At 44.2% G+C, this 17,465-nt stretch overlaps 1 protein-coding gene across 1 annotated transcript in view; it reads right to left on the bottom strand.

Moving 5' to 3' along the window:
• The window catches only part of TRAPPC12 (trafficking protein particle complex subunit 12), a 208,379-nt gene extending 203,217 nt beyond the window's left edge, over window positions 1–5,162 (bottom strand). Inside the window, exon 1 of the mRNA XM_083495570.1 lies at window positions 5,158–5,162. The gene's annotated coding sequence lies outside the window, so the exon portion shown is untranslated. The remainder of the gene's footprint in view (window positions 1–5,157) is intronic.
• Window positions 5,163–17,465: the final 12,303 nt, after the last annotated feature.

The following is a 17,465-nucleotide window of genomic DNA, read 5'->3' as shown; positions in this document are numbered from 1 at the left end:
AACTATTTCACAGCATAGCACTCCAGTCAATCGGCTTTAGAAATATGAATAGGCAACTTGCAGCAGTTCATGGTACAGAACCATCCAACCTGGCTGATTTCTGCTTATTTTTTACATTTGCGCCTTGATCTGCAGAAGAATCAAGCTCAGCTAACCAATCTCATATGTAGCATGTGCAAGTGACAGAGGATATTGGAGTCGGTGGCATTCAAAGCTACAAGCCACCTGCTATGATCCACTTACGAAACTGGTAGCACATGGGAAGACTGCCACTCTTGCTGACACATTGCGGGAGGACTCAGCAGAGGCTGTCGCTCTCGGTAAAGTTGATTTCCACTGTAATGAACACAAATTACAATTCAAACATGCGCATCTGAAGTGTTCGAAGAAGGGTCTTGGCAGTTCCAAGTCCTGAAATATTTCCATCCATTATAATGCAATTTTAGATGGCTTTCTTAAAAAACAAACCAAAAATAAAAAAAACTAACTGAAAATGTGGGCTGCATGTTTTCTTTTTCTTTACAAAAGCAGCTTGAAGCGTGGGAGGGACAGAGTTCTATTTCAGGTTTTGGTGCAGAGGGAGGTCAAAATAGATTTTTGTGTGCAGCAGACAGGGGACAAGAGTCACTGCAGGTTAGAAAGGCCTGATCTTAAATATACTCAAGACTCAACTGGGGAAAAAATACATTTTTAATTGTGATTACTTTTTATATCTCAAATCAACCAGAGACACAGGTGCTCCTGAAGAATGATCCCATGTGGTTTGAGACAAGGGCAGGGTGATGGCTGCTCATATCCACCACACTATGTTGTGGTGCATTATGTTAGCGCACTGTGAGACTGCCAGCATTTTGCAGGAGGGGTTCAAGGATATTTAGGCAAGTACACTTAAAGTGGAGTAAAGCCCTCTGCTTCCACAGTGCAACAAATTCACTTTTTAAAAAAGGAATCGGTTAGTTGAGTCACAGGGAAATGCTGAATAACCAAATCATTAACAAGAAGACTTATAAACACTGCACAAACATATTGGGATGAATATACGTAGGATGAATGTTTGTTGTTCCTCACAAACAAATCAGAACAAAGCTCAATGGATACCAGGTATAATCTAGCCTCTGCGTAAGGTTTATGCAAACAAATCAGGATAAATGCTCAATAAATAATAATAATTTAAAAGTTTTATTATTTGTACCCCATCAATCTGATTATGTTGCCCCAGCGACTCTGGGCAGCTTCCAACATACAGTGGTACCTCGGGTTACATACGCTTCAGGTTACATACGCTTCAGGTTACAGACTCCGCTAACCCAGAAATAGTGCTTCAGGTTAACAACTTTGCTTCAAGATGAGAACAGAAATCGCGCTCCAGCGGCGCGGCAGCAGCAGCAGGCCCCATTAGCTAAAGTGGTGCTTCAGGCTAAGAACAGTTTCAGGTTAAGTAAGGACCTCGGAACGAATTAAGTACTTAACCCAAGGTACCACTGTATATGAAAACAATAAAACATTGAGTAGGTCATGAGCCCTTGAGCTCTTTAGGTAAACCCTTGAACTCTTTCCAAATGTTGTAAGCAAGCTCTGCTACATCTCAGAGCCCGCCTGTTTATTCCATTGATGGCCCCCCCAGACATCTCTCTCGAAGTCCTGCCTTGAGTGCACCATTGTATATATGTTACTCTTTGTCCTGGAACAACGTGACCCAAATATCATTCCCCCCCAACCCCATCTTGTTACAGAGAACATCCTAAGAAGCCACCATTGCACATGTTTGTCAAGGGCCTAGAAATATGGTTGCAAATAGATGCAAACAGTGTTCTAGCCACGAAGCCCGTGAGACACTGCTGGACACCACGAGTGCATATGCTATAGATCTGCACCAGGAGCCTTACGTCTATAGTGTTGTGCACGTGGCTTCACTCCTATCTTGGGGGATCTTTCCAGTGTCAAATAAACTCTTGTTGCCCCCCCCCCCCATGAGCTATAACTGGAGGTTAAAGATGTTGTTGTAAGAGCTAAGGACATGTTTCTCCAGTTGAGGCTGAAGTGGCAATGTGAATTCTGATAACTAGTCTTATCTATTCAAAGGCAGGTTTTTGTTTGTTTTAGGAGTTATTTGTAGATATGCAATGAAGATTTCTGCAACTGCAATGCTTGCACTCTAGGTCCTGCTGATAGTTTCTTAATTGTTTCTTCTGCATTATTATTATTATTATTATTATTATTATTATTATTATTATTATTATTATTATTATTATTTGTTGGATGGGCTGTTCTGTATTTTTATTGAAGGATATTACAGACGATACCTTAAATTATCAGTGTCTAATTGATCATGCATATTCCGGACCTGTACCTAGACAGCAGAAGGGGAGACAGTTGGATAGGTTGTCATTCAAGTTGTGTTGCCAAATAAAAACTGAAGTGCAGTAGTCTGTGTTTCAATGTACATGGGGATCCCCTTTATCATCTCTCTATAGGCAATGCTAAATATCCCTTGCTTTATGCAATCTTGGGTTGTCCCAGATTGTTGCATTTTCAAGGAATAAGATATTCATTTTAGCTTAATTCCTTCACCCGCCCCCGTCATTGCCAGTTGGTCCTAGCTGGGTGAATCTTCAGGTGTTTAATCCTTGGATTCAGTTACTAAATTAAAGTCCAGTCACCTGGCAGTGGGCTGAACAGATTATCCTGTCTCTATTCAAAGTGGCATCTGCAGGCATGGCTCCTCATGCCAGCATTAAAATTGCGCTATGAAAAACGACATAAAATTCATTAGTTCTGAGCATCCACTCTAGCATTTTGGAGCCTGAGCAGCTCCTTGGGATTTTGAAGAGCTCTGGACTATGGGGAAAAAAAGTCGGATTAATACTGAAGCACAAGTTGCACAGGTCTCTCTCTGAAGCTGACTGAACACTGGTAAGAGCGCATCATTGTGCCTAACATGAGGCAGCATGAGCTGCTAAGGTCGCCTGGAGACCTTTGGGTAATAAGCAATTTAAAAATGTACCGTAATTGATAATTCTAATACTTGCTCTTGTTGACCCCAACTCATGGGAAGTGGCTGTCCGAAGTGGGGGACCCTGTGTATCCCTGGGGAATCGCTGCATGTTTTCGAATTCTGATTTCCCAGGGTTTTAAAATGCACAGGGAGCCTCTGCAGGAACAGGAGAGTCCCTGCTTCAGACAGTTCCCCTCCATTTAAAAAAAAAATTATTATTAAAGATTTCCTTGTTTTACAGAAGTAAGTGTAATGTCTCTCGTATTTTTTCCATGTAACATTTTTACAAATCCGTTTCATTTGTTGAGACATTGGGGGAGAAAAAAAAAAGGGGTGGAGGGAGGGAAGATGGGTGGGGGTGGGGTCGGGTGGCGATGTTTCTATTATGCTTAATGTATGTAGGGTTTGGTGTCAGCATTGCTTGTGCTGTTCACTTGTGTTCCTTTGGTGGTGAGAGAGGTTGGGGTTGGCCTAGGGTGTGGTTGTTTGTTTGTGATTGGCTGTGGTGAGATTTGTTTTCATGTGTGAGTAGGGTGGGTGGGTGTTTTGGATCAGGTTGTTGTTGTTGTTTAGTCGTTTAGTCGTGTCCGACTCTTCGTGACCCCATGGACCAGAGCACGCCAGGCACTCCTGTCTTCCACTGCCTCCCGCAGTTTGGTCAGACTCATGTTTGTAGCTTCGAGAACACTGTCCAACCATCTCGTCCTCTGTCGTCTCCTTCTTCTTGTGCCCTCAATCTTTCCCAACATCAGGGTCTTTTCCAGGGAGTCTTCTCTTCTCATGAGGTGGCCAAAGTATTGGAGCCTCAGCTTCACAATCTGTCCTTCCAGGGAGCACTCAGGGCTGATTTCCTTAAGAATGGATACGTTTGATCTTCTTGCAGTTCATGGGACTCTCAAGAGTCTCCTCCAGCACCATAATTCAAAAGCATCAATTCTTCGGCGATCAGCCTTCTTTATGGTCCAGCTCTCACTTCCATACATCACTACTGGGAAAACCATGGCTTTTACTTTACGGACCTTTGTTGACAAGGTGATGTCTCTGCTTTTTAAGATGCTGTCTAGGTTTGCCATTGCCTTTCTCCCAAGGAGCAGACATCTTTTAATTTCGTGACTTCTGTCACCATCTGCAGTGATCATGGATCAGGTTAGCCATATTGATTTGTATGCTGTTGGTGGAATATTGTCATTGTCTTATTGGGCTGTGTATGTGATAAAGGGGAGCCCCTCCATGAGATGAAGGTGAAGGGAAGGACAATAGAGAGGCTGATAGTGTGAGGGCACTGAATGGCCCCTGCTTCCCCCTCATGTCTTTCCTCTACACTGAAGAGGACTAAGGATTCCCAACATGTAATTGCCCTGCTCTGGAATGCAATGGTTATAGATGCATCTCTTTCTGACTAAGTGGAGGGTTCCTGTTTCCAGTGATTGCTTTCATCTTTTCAAAGTAAACATCTTTTCCCTTTCATTGTCCCACATGATCCTCTTTCTGCTCTGCACAGCTGCAAAAATGAGCAATTTTATTTATGATTCGGCGGTGCTTCTGTGTACCCCCTCTTTTCTCATTTGGAGCTTCCAAAGCACCGTCTTCGCCTGCTCTGTCTGCATTTTTAGCTGCTGTGAATAAGCCCCCTCTTCAAGTTCAATTGCGGATACTTATTTTCCTCTTCCAGGGCCATATTGTTATGAAGCTCAAGGAGCTCAAGTACTTTGTATTTATGGTAAATCTGTGAAGTCATTTGAGAGGCACTTTGTGGCAATGTCTTCCTGCATGTGCCTCCTTTTGCTGTGTAAGAAAATGGAGGGAACTGGATTCTACTAGCATTTAAAGTTGAAGAGCGGAGTTTCAGATTGGCTAAGACCACCTGGGAAGCCTTTAAGATATGCTGGGAGATTTTGCCCATTTTTTTTACCTGAAAGAAATGGCAGAGCCCCTGATTGGATGAGCTTCTCTGATGTCATGAAACTTTCACAACATTCTGTCTTGTCATGCAAAGGTTTGTCAGCAATTGAATAAAATAAGTAGTATACCTTCTGTGAGAGGCAGTAAAGCACTGGAGGATCCTCTGTTGGACAATGTGAGGCATAGCTCCCTTAAGATTCTAAACACCCCAAAACTCACAGGGCAGTCTTTCTCCAGTCACCCACAATCATATTAACACATTTCCACTGACCAAGGAGATTCCTAGATGCTTCTGCTCATCTCCTTGCTGCTTAGCCAATTATAATAATCATTGCCTGCAGGGTCCCACCTGTCTCTAGTCCTGTAGTTGTTACCCAGCCTCTGAGGGTTTAGGCATATTTACATTTCTTCTGTGCTTTATGGGCATGGTCTGAGCTTTAAAGCTCTGTGTCCGATCACTCTTTCCTTTCTCCCGAGTATCCCTGCAAAAACCCACTCTTTCCCGCTTAATTCGACCAAACGACAGTCCATGGAAAACCTGCATTGCCATATAAAGGTAAAGGGACCCCTGACCATTAGGTCCAGTTGTGACCGACTCTGGGGTTGCGGCGCTCATCTCGCTTTATTGGCCGAGGGAGCCGGCGTACAGCTTCCAGGTCATGTGGCCAGCATGACAAAGCCACTTCTGGCGAACTAGAGCAGCACACGGAAACGCCGTTAACCTTTCCGCCAGAGTGGTACCTTTTTATCTACTTGCACTTTGACATGCTTTCAAACTGCTAGGTTGGCAGGAGCAGGGACCAAGCAACGGGAGCTCACCCCGTCGCGGGGATTCGAACCGCCACTCTTCTGATTGTCAAGTCCTAGGCTCTGTGGTTTAACCCACAGCACCACCCGAGTCCCGCATTGCCATATATTGCGCTTCAATTTAAAGAGCAGGTTTTTGCAGGGAAAGCTCTGGGGTGGGAAAAAATAGTGCTCTGATGCAGAGCTTTGAGGTAGGGACCTGTGCCTGGAAAGCACCGGCAAGTATGGATAAGCCCTTAGTGTGTGCATATGTGGTTTTTTTGCGAAATGTCGTGCAGAGGAACTGAAAGCAATGTGGCAGAGAGAAGTCCAGAATGGGAGGCAGAAGCTGAAGCAGGGGAGGAGGGAGGCCAAGAAGAGGCAAGATGAGTTAGGCTGGTGAAGAGTCATGGGCATCTCCCCCTCCTGCTGTGACAAGCTTCCCTTCCCCCTAATCTCCCAGAACCAGAAGGGGTGTGAAGAGAGTGGAAGAGAGGTTGGCTTCAAGTGGCGCAGTCTCTGATTGCTTGGGGAAAACCCTGCAGAGGAGGGAATTTAGACGGCTGTGGGGAGGCAGGGACTTTCAGTCTGATCCATGGGGCAAGACCTACCGGGGATAAGCTGCTGTGCTGATTAGGCCTGACACTCTGCCAAGTCTGTGCAGATCATGTTCTTGCTAATAAAGAGTTAACTTGCATGGTGTGATTTACTGCCGTCTCACTCTTGACATGCAGGTGGAAGGTTGGCTGAGTTTCAGAAACACCTCCACAGAACAAATGTAGTTTTATTATTATTATTTTTTCTAGAAAAATAAGATGAAGAAATGGAGCTGTAGTGTTAGCCTGCCAACAGGTAGACCACAAGCCAGCTGGCTGTCAAGTGTTTGGAATGGCCCACAAGGGATTTTGACTAATGCATGGGACAACCCATGTTTCATGATGTCATAACAATGGCATGTGATTACTAGGTCGGCAGCCCCACCCACTTGTCAAATTTGGCCCGCAAGGCTGATCCTGATTCCTCGCACATGCACTATAACTTCCAGCTTAATGGACCACGGCTGCTTAATGGACCACCATCAAATTCCTTATTTGGGTGGGGGATCCTTTAAAGCCAGGCTACAGATATACCTCATTTAGCTACCCTCAAACAGATCTATTCCTGCTAAATGATGCATTTACTATATTGGCATTTGCTTTTTTCTCCTCCTCTTAGTAAATCTATTGAACAGTGCACGATGGTGCTAACTTTCACAGCAACCTGCCATATATAACATTATGCAAAAGATATCGGATTATTGCAAATATACCGGTACATAGTAGAACATCAAAGCAAAAATCCAAGAACAACCTGTGTGATCTCACTCTGCTGCAGGGCATCAGTTTTGCTAAAGAACCGCTGTAGCCTTCGAAATGCAAGGAGAAGGCTAAATGAGATTCCTGATAGGGACAATTCATAAGTTACTGCAGCAGTACGTGACCCCTCCCTTGTGTGTTCTTTCCACTTTGACTTTATAACATAGGGAACAGGAGACTTGATCTTGCCATGTTTTTACCTTCCTGATGTCACCAGGTAGTTGTGGCTTGGCCAAAACAGCCCAAATGTGGATATATAATTAGGTCTGGAACCAGAAGTTCCCTTCTGTAATGGTTGTGTGCCAGAACCACATGGGTAGGGTAAATGACTGGCGAATGTTTAAATGGAAATGACACAAATCAATCGCTGCAGCCATGTGGTTTCTACTGAATCCAAACATTGCCAGAGCAGTGTACCAAGATGTGCCAGACCATAGCAGTAACTTCTGAAGATCTCTGGCTTCTACTGATGAAAAGATCTCTGGTTTTTACTGATGAAAATATTAAGGGTGGGACTGCACATTAGTACTACGGGGTATTAATTTTTCATACAACAAAGCCTTTTGGGCTGCAATTTCCAATGGAAGACTGGATTAAGAAGCAGAGAGGCTCTTTGATCCTTGCACCATTTTCCTGCCAAAAATCCTTAACCACCATCAGCTCCACCCTATGATGATTTTAATCACTGCTGAGGAATTACTCCAGTGTAGTGTATATGCATGACTGACTGAAAAATGGTGCAAGGGTTAAGAAGTGACTTTCATCCCATGCCAGTCTTCTTCAAATTGTAGCCTCAGCAGTTGCATTGCTTATGTCTGTGTTGTATGTGCATATATAATACCTCTCCAAAGATTCCTGGGACAGCATAAATAGATAGATAGATAGATAGATGATAGATAGATAGATAGATAGATAGATAGATAGATGATAGATAGATAGATAGATAGATAGATAGATAGATAGATAGATGATAGATAGATGATAGATAGATAGATAGATAGATAGATAGATAGATAGATAGAGATAGATAGATAGATAGATAGATAGATAGATAGATAGATAGATAGATAGATAGATAGATGATAGAAACTTTTTCGCATTAGCCGATGGCCATAGCAACAATAAAACATTACAATATACACAGAAGAAAGGAAATTTAGTATAAAAGCACAGTTTAGGGTCCTGAATCAACAGGCCCTTATTCTGATTGCCCCTGCTAAGAACCTAGCAACCTTTGCTGTTATCTGCTCCGTTTGGTCTGACAGGAGAAAGGACACTGTGGCAGTAATTGTGCACCCTGGGATGGTCAGTACAAGTGGGGTGATGATCTCATTCCTCAGGTCTTTGTAGAGAGTGCAAGACAGGAGGACATGTGCCGCTGTTTTGGTGCTACCATCTCCACAGGGGCAAAGACATTTCTCAGGCAGGATCTTTTGGAATCGGCCCTCAAGGACAGCAGATGGCAAAACATTCAGTCTTGAAAGTGTAAAAAGCACCTCTGTATTTTGGGCTAGCTAGTTTGTGCAGGTATGGAGCCAGAGAATCAAAATGGGAAAATGGAAATTGATCATACCATGGGCAGAATTTCCTTATAGTGGCCAGGTTGTTCTGATGCTCGATATCTTTTAGACATTGACAAATTAGACTCTTTGCTTTGGTTAGGCCCATAGTGAGTAGGTGTTGCGGGAATAGGCCTCAAGAGTGGAGTTTTTGGTGGATGGTTTTAACCAGGCACTTTTCTGGTAGTCTTGAAGTACTAGGGATAATAAACCCGGGGGATTTGAGTTTAGGCAGAGCCAGAAGTTAAAAGTTCTTTGCCAAGTCCATACTTCTACTGAGGGGAAACTTTCCTCCAGTCGCAGTGATGCATTTGGGATGCAGGGTGGTGCAGAAAAAATCAGCCTTAAGAACTTTGAACAGCTTCCAAAGTGCCAAGGTGGTTACCAGTCCAAATTTGAGCTCTGTATAATAGCTGCCATGGGACAACATAATAGTTTCACCCCAATATGGTGTCACTTTGTTGTTGTTTAGTTTAGTCATGTCTGACTCTTTGTGACCCCATGGACCAGAGCACGCCACAGCCTCCCGCAGCCTGGTCAAACTCATGCCGGCAGCTTCGAGAACACTGTCCAACCATCTTGTCCTCTGTCGTCCCCTTCTCCTTGTGCCCTCAATCTTTCCCAACATCAGGGTCTTTTCCAGGGAGTCTTTTCTTCCCATGAGGTGGCCAAAGTATTGGAGCCTCAGCTTAAGGATCTGATGGTGTCACTAGAATGCAATATTGAGGAGAGCAACCACAATGTTTGCATTCAGAAAGCCCAAAATTCAATCCTCAGCTTTCCTAGGAAAAATGAAACTTGGGTAGGATGACTGGCCACCAAATTCAATGGCTTTAAAAGCAGATGGGACAAATTCAAGGAGGAGAAGGTTAGCAATGGCCACTGGCCATAATGGCTACGCTCCTCCTCCATGGCTGGATGCAGTAATGCTTCTGAACACAGGTTGCTTGAAACTGCAGGAGGGGAGGGAGCTCTTGTGCTTGGCTCTTGCTTGTGGGTTTCCCATGGGCTTCTGCTTGGCCACTGTGAGGACAGGATGCTGGACCAGATAGACCACTAGCCTGACACAATCTTCTTATGTCCATATGGAGGCCAGGAGACATAAAGAGCTTCTAGTTTAATAACTGAAAAGCTGGTCAGTAAGTATATTCCTGGAGCAGTAGGTCTTGTGTCAAGCCAAATTCTATATATGCAGTAAGACGACAGATTACAGGTGTAACGTATTCATATAATAGCATTGTATTTTGACTGTGTGTGTATATGTATGTGTGTGTGTGTGTGTGTGTGTGTGTGTGTGTGTGTGTGTGTAATACACACACACACACACACACACACACACACACACACACAGCCAGCTCTCCTCAGCTGCCCTGAAATCTCTCACTTTCAGTAAATATAAGTCTCGGTGGATAATTACGCTAATTTATTTTCAATAATTTTCGAATTAAAATGATGTACTGTGGATATGTTTGATGGGAAAATGTGCTATTCTGCTGTTTGCCTGAAAATTTGTGTTGCAGTCAATCAGGCTGCTCAGTTACCCGGGGAAATGTTTACTTCCCCCACTCCCCTGCCCCCCAATTTACCAGAAAAAAATGCTACTGGAGATTTCTTTTCTTTGTTCTATGGAATTTCTCCCCAACATGATCTATAAAGGGTTGGGGAACCTGTATCTCTCCAGATGTTACTGAGAAGCAACTCTTAGAATCTCTTTCCATTGGCCATGCTGGCTGAGACTGATTAGAGTTGAAGTTCAACAACATCCAGAGCCCACAAGTACCTCACCTCTGGTCTACAAGGTGTTGGCAGACCCTCTAAATGTCCCTATTTTCCAGGGACAGTCCCACATTTACAGAAGCCATCCTGGTTCTGATTTGATCCTAGAATGTCCCGCTTTTCTTTCAGACATCCCTATTTTCCTCAGAGAAACGTTGGAGGGTATGGTAGGACATCCCTATTTTCACTGGAGAAATGTTGGAGGGTATGGAGTTATGCAACCCCTGAACCCAAGCTTAAATATGCAGGTGTAGGTCAGGTTGGTTTAGTTGCCAACCCAGTGTGGAAATACTTGAATTTGTTAAGAGCACCTTTTAACACAAGGCACATGTAATCAGAAAGAGAAATTCCTGCCATATTTACCCACGATGAATAGATCATTGTTCCACAAAGCATCATTGTTTCCAATGATATTTCTAAGCAAATGCATCTGCGTTCTTTCTGTCTCTTATATCATATTAAAGGTCTGCCGCAGTTTGCACTGGCGACTTGCGCAGGAAGTTTGAAGAGTAATTTGATATTCAGGTGTGTGCCCCTGATAAGAAAATAAACACGTGAAGAAGATTATAATTAACCAGACGTCAAATACATCCAAAGGGTTGGTGAATTTTTATCTCAGTTCTCTGAGTGGCTAGAGAAATCAAGCAATCGGATTGGCTTGCAGCCAGGTGGTTGCTGGAATCACTTGGGTCAGAATTTTCTCGCCTAATCACTCGGCACAGATACTAATATAGGGAGCATGCAAAACAGGAGAAAATACAGTGTAGAGGTTTCTTAAAACGAGTCATGCCAGATGCATTTTCGAAGTGATTTCATGAACAAAGAAACTTGTACATCTTGCAGCCTGAACTAGAACATGTTTGCTCACAAATCAGTTCGATGGAACTGAGCGAACTCTGGTTGACAAGTTTTCCTCCATGCATATATAGACATGCAGTCCTTGTTGTTGGCACCCGTCTGTCTTGAAAGACAGTGGAGTGCACCTCCAGGGCTAAAGTGAACCTCTGGAGAGTCACAACGCCTACTGTGGCTGTAGAAACCAGTAACCCATAACTGCTGTCTCATCCATTGTTTTTGCTGTGTTAGCAGCACCTCTATGGGGTGCAAGCCTTTCCCTCTCTCCTCACCCCTCTGTGCCTCCCTGCACCAACTAGAAATCTGCTCCAAAGGTTTAGGGAAACCCTAGCTTAGATTTAGGAGGGTTGCAGTGAGTTTGCGGGATAGAGTGGGAGGGAGAGTTCTGTTTTGCTCGTGGAAGTTGCTCTGCACACATAATTATTTAGTGGAAGACAACCCATAGCCATAAATGATACACACAAGTCATCATCAATCTTTATTACGGTCCAGAGACCCAACAAATCATTACAAAGCAATACACAATTCATACAGCCTACCTCCAAGTTAAACAAGCATTTTGTTCAGAATATAGGGATCATTTGTTCTTGCAACCACCGATAAAAACTTTGCCAGTGCTAATGTTCTAGCATTTGTCCGGTCTTCCAATAGGAACCTGACATAGTGAGCCTCTCATTTTCACGGGAAAGGTACCAGCAAGGGTAGTATCAGTTCAGCCCTGGCTTGCTCATATTTTGCACAATGCAACAAAATATGTTTTATGGAATCGATGTCTTGAGCAAACGAGCAAAGTCTGTCCTGTTCTTGATGGTTACCACTCCTATGAAACCAAGGCCTCTAAACCGATTGGAAGGGGATGACCGAGGGGGGCCTAGTAACTCTGGTTTCCACTCAATTGGCGTCACGGGTTACTGAGTGCTCAGTTTTCGAGCAGCTGGCACTGGGGATCACTTTGCATCTGGAATCCAAGAGTATCATTCTTGTTTCAGCTTATATCCCACCATATACAGTGCAAACACAGATTGAGATACACACAAGTGTATCTGCTTCTAAACTTGCCAGCCATTTTCTTTGTCTCATAAAATTTCTAGAATGATTGCTTGGTATGTGCACACCTGTAGTTTGTGCCGGTTGGCAACACTTCAGTTGTCTCTGGGAACTCTATACCTGTGATTAGGCAAGAGGAAAACTAGCATGTAAAATAACTCCTGTTGGAATCCCTGGGAGGATTAAAAAAAAATAGTCTACAGAGAATTGTTGCTCTATCTGAACCCCAGACGTATTAGGTAATGGTACCTGATGCCATGTTTCTGTGAGATTTTCCTCCAGAGGTAGGATTCATTTCAAAACAATCTATTGGCTTCTCAAATTTCCATGGATCTGCAGGGAACAACACTGTTCCCAAAGTATCTGTCCAGCAAAGGGGGGGGGGGGACCAACAGATTTAAGAGTAGAGTACCACCTGGTTTTATTGCATGGTGTTACAGGTGTTTGTGAGCCACCCTTGAGTCTGAAAAGCATTGGGAGATATTGTATACCTTACCATTTGTCAAAGGATATCTTTCTACAGTGGACAAACATCCACTTAGTGAGTTGATCATCTGCCAAGCAGAAAATCTTACTACACTTCTGCATGTGATCAGAAAGCCAGGGAAGGAGGGGAGATGAGATCTTCCTGCTATTGGGAAGGAGGATAAGTCACCCTTTATGAAAAGAACAACACGGAGCAATCCCTCCCCTCATGCATTTTTGCAACAGAAAGGGAGGGAGCTGTGCATCGTACTGCAGACCACCTCCTTTAAAGCAACACCTGCCCCTTTAAAGGGGGGTGATCCTTAGTACAAACTGCAGCCCTCTTTCTCCATCTTACGCCCCTGGCTCCCCTTGCAGGGAGTGCACTTTGTACTGCAGGTTATCTTCTTTGGAGTGAGGAGCTTATAGCTTGAAACAATGAAGGAATAGGAAGGAAACGGAAGATGGGCAAATGGGGAAGGTTTGCATTTATTTCAGTTGAAGGTTCATAGGTTTATGGGTACGAGGTTCTGCTGTGGGGTTCACAGACAAGGTGAATCTGGTGTGGGGATCAGAAGAAGATTAGAGGCAGGGAGCATAGCTTAGTGGAAGAGCAGCAAAATGCTTTGCATATCGATGGTCCCTGGTTCAGTCCTTGGAATCTCTGGTCAAAAGTGTCTGAGACCCTAGAAAGCCACTACCAGTCAGAATAGAGAATACTGGGATCAGTGGACAGATCCTAATGATCCTGAAAAGGGCAGCACCCTGCCCAGAAGTGGAGCATGTTAACCAGTTGACATGTTCAGTTCCATCTGTGCAAGTTCTGTATGCTCTTGTGCGAACATGAAGACCTGTGATTGTGAATAGTCGCCAGTGAACTCAAGTTAGCCCCGGTTGTGAACCCTGACCCTAAGATATTGCAGTGTGCAGCAGAGGAGCCTGAGAGGGTGTACATTGGTTCTCTAGGGGGAGAACTGTCAGTATGTTAGTTGGGGCCCTTCTGGCAGAAGGATACTGTCCCCGGCCTTTAATTTGGAGCCCCCTGAGGTACCTCCACTCACAGAAGTCAAAGAATGCAAAATAGGTGCAGTTCCTCCATGCAGGTAGAACTAATAATCCTGGATTTCTTGTCAGCCAGTGTATGGGTTCAACTGGCTACTGCTTCCTGCAAACTCAGCACCTTCCTACAGTTGCTTTAGTAGGCAGCATCTCCTCTGTTGACTTCAGCTAACAAGCCCCCCTTGGAGCTGTCCATGGTCCTGCTTTATCAGTCCTCTTTCATTTTGACCTGAATTTGCCTAACCTTAGCTAGATTTCCCCTGCCTTTGGCCTAACCTGGCCTCTCATGATGTGCCTTCTGCCTTGACCAGAATTTAGTTGCTTGATCTTATTTTGGACACGTTGACTGGACTTTAGTAGATAAAGCTTGCTTCTCCTTTAAACTTCAAGTCCGCATGCTGCAGAACACATTATTTGAATAATGTGATAGTCTAGTCCTCTTCAGTTCAAACAAATGTGCAGAGTGTGGGCACATTCACACTATCCCAAACAGCGCCCTCGTCTGGCTGCAAAAACTGTGGAGCAGCAGAACCCTTGGTGACTATCTGTTCATTATTTAGCTTCTCCAAGGAAACAACCTGCAGGGACATTTTATACCACCCTCCCAGTGTAAAAGCTGAGGAATCCTTTCAGCCCTGGGTCCTCCTTCCAGGAGAAATATAAACAAATGTTTGAACAACTTAATTCTTACATTCTTAATACATCCCCCCCTTGTCTGCACCCCACTTTTCTCCTTAGAAGAGTTTGGATTTGGATTTGATATCCTGCTTTATCACTACCCGAAGGAGTCTCAAAGCGGCTAACATTCTCCTTTCCCTTCCTCCCCCACAACAAACACTCTGTGAGGTGAGTGGGGCTGAGAGACTTCAAAGATGTGTGACTAGCCCAAGGTCACCCAGCAGCTGCATGTGGAGGAGCGGAGACACGAACCCGGTTCACCAGCTTACGAGTCCACCGCTCTTAACCACTACACCACACTTGCTTTAAAGACAAGGCATCAGCAAGCAACAGTCTATACATACACACACATTTCTGAGTGCATCACCCATGAATGTCATATAGGAAGTCGGAAAGAGCTATTTTTAAAAAAATCATATGTACATTCTGGCCAAAGCTGTCGAACTTTTCTAGTTCTAGGGCCAAAGCAACCCTTAATTTTCTTCAGATTGTAGCATAGCTATGACTATGGCATTTCCTGGATTTACTAATCCTCTCAGAGCTAGAAGCAATGGAATGAGCTCTCTTCTAGTAAGTACTTTCTCATCACCAACAGTATTGGACTCGGTCCTAATCTTCACAGAGCTGCAGAATGATGTGAAGACAATTAATAATGCATCCCCCTACTTCTTGCCTGCAGACAACCTTCTGTCTGAATGATACTTAGTTAAAAGGGCAGCATATTAAAGGTCCTGAAGAGAGCCTCCCTGTAGTTCTAGAACTCAGCTAAATAAAGAGAGAGAGAGAGAGATCCACCGAAGAGGAATCCACCTTGGACATATAAAGGAGTCCCAAATCAACAAGGGATCAATTCATTCTTCCTCACATATTTGGTAGTTGCTATTTTTAAAATATTCTTGGCGCTTGATGAGAATTTCCATTGTGATATTCACATCACAACCACGGTGATCAGTTGTCCATCTGAATTTATGAAACAGTAATTGTCTGACCAAGGTGGATTATTGGGCCAGGCAATATGTTCAGCCCAACATGTGGTTCATAGCTTGCATACAAACAGCAAAAGAAAAAGAAAAAAGGAGCATCTTGTTCCTCTCTAACAAGAGTCTTGTAACACCTGAAAGTCCAAAACAGTCGTTGTGGCATGATCTTTCTTGGCCCATATCCTCTAGTGTGTGAAGTCTTATCTGTAAAGTGAGATGCAAAGTGGTCATGAAATGTGAGCTGTACTGCCTGTGACAATTCTGTGCTGTGCAAATGTTCAATATAAGCACAGTGCCTGAAGGAGCAAAACTGTTTCGGCCATTTTGTCACCTTTCTTGAAAAACTGGTTGCTTCTTGCTTTAGAACTGACCATCAAAAGGTCACAGGAGGATCAACAGCTGAGCACAGAAATCTGACAGATAAGCAGGAAATAAAAAACTTAAAACTATATCTGTTAAAGGAAGCCAAGGAAACTTAACAGCAACTGTATTGCTCTTTAGACTGACCAAGGGGAGGAGGAGTGGAAATAATGTATTTCAATCAAGCTGGTAAACAAGGCACTGTTGGGAGACTTGGGGCAGGATCCGAAGAAGCAGTTCTGCTAATGCAATGATGTTTACCTTCACAATGGCCTCTCCTGCCCTCTCCTTTCGATGCAAAAACCCTAAATCTGTTCCCTGGGTTCATCCAAACCTCCAGAGCAGATTTATGGAGTTCACACAGAGAGAAGAGTGCAGAGAAGTTCAATTGTGCAGCAAAAACTGTTTACATGGATATTGCCTTTTATCTTAAGCCTCATTATTTACCCTATAGGGCCCATGAGGCGAGGTGGGGTGGTTGCCTCAGGCAGCAGAACTAGAGCCAAGGAGCTCATTGGCACACCCTACCCCTGCCTCCTCATTGGTGGGCACCCCACACCGCTGCCTCCACCCACAGCAGAGGAGGTAGTGGCGTGGCAGTGGCATAGTGCACCCACAGCAGAGACAGCAGTTGTGTGGTAGTGGCAGTGGGTGGTAGAGTTTTGAGTTTTTTTGCCTCAAGTAGCAGAACATGCCAGGCCATCCCGTTCCACACCTAGTAGCCTTAGCATAGGTAGAGAGAACTGGTGGGCCAGTACATCCCAGAAGTGAAAAGAGAGCACCAGAGAATAAATGCATCTAATTGGTAGGAGCAGTGAAAACCAAAGAATGAAGGCCTGGGGTGGCTGGTTTGCAGACTTCCCCTCCTCTCTGACACTATAGGCTTGCACTCATGCTGTTAACCCAGCAACTACTTGGAGCAGCAGTAATTGAGAGTAACACCATTTCTCTAGCTTGCGCTGAAATAGAGGAAGAAAGTCAAATATAAAGTGTACATCCGAAGCAACATAATTAACAGGAAACGAAAATATTATCTTAAACGTCCCAAAGGAAAACATTACTAGAGGAAGTCAGATATAAAGTGCACATTTAAAACAGTGCAATTGGCAAGAGGAGGAGGAGGAGGAGGAGGAGGAGGAGGAGAAGAGTTTGGATTTGATATCCCACTTTATCACTACCCTAAGGAGTCCCAAAGCGGCTAGCAATCTCCTTTTCCCTTCCTCCCCCACAACAAACACTCTGTGAGGTGAGTGAGGCTGAGAGACTTCAGAGAAGTATGACTAGCCCAAGGTCACCCAGCAGCTGCATGTGGAGGAGTGGAGACGCGAACCCGGTTCACCAGATTACGAGACTACCGCTCTTAACCACTACACCACACTGGCAAATATCAAATATTATCGTAAGCATAGAACCTATCTGCCTCTCTTGCTGCCAGTCCTGCCAATGGTGGTCCATGGCAGGGGGTGGCTGTGGAAACTCAGGCTTGATGACCTGGGTGTTCACTAAGACACAGCCAACACCATGGACGATCAGCACAACCATTCCCTTACATCTTGACAGCAAAGACTTTGCTAATTCAACGAGATAGAGGACGCTCCAAAGCCCCCACAGCAAGACAAAAAAACAAGTCAATTCCATTTCCAGCACC

This window comes from Podarcis liolepis (genome assembly GCF_965112155.1).
Source record: "Podarcis liolepis genome assembly, chromosome: 3".
In the NCBI taxonomy this organism is placed as follows: domain Eukaryota; kingdom Metazoa; phylum Chordata; class Lepidosauria; order Squamata; family Lacertidae; genus Podarcis; species Podarcis liolepis.
This window is presented reverse-complemented; position numbering and strand designations above follow the sequence as displayed.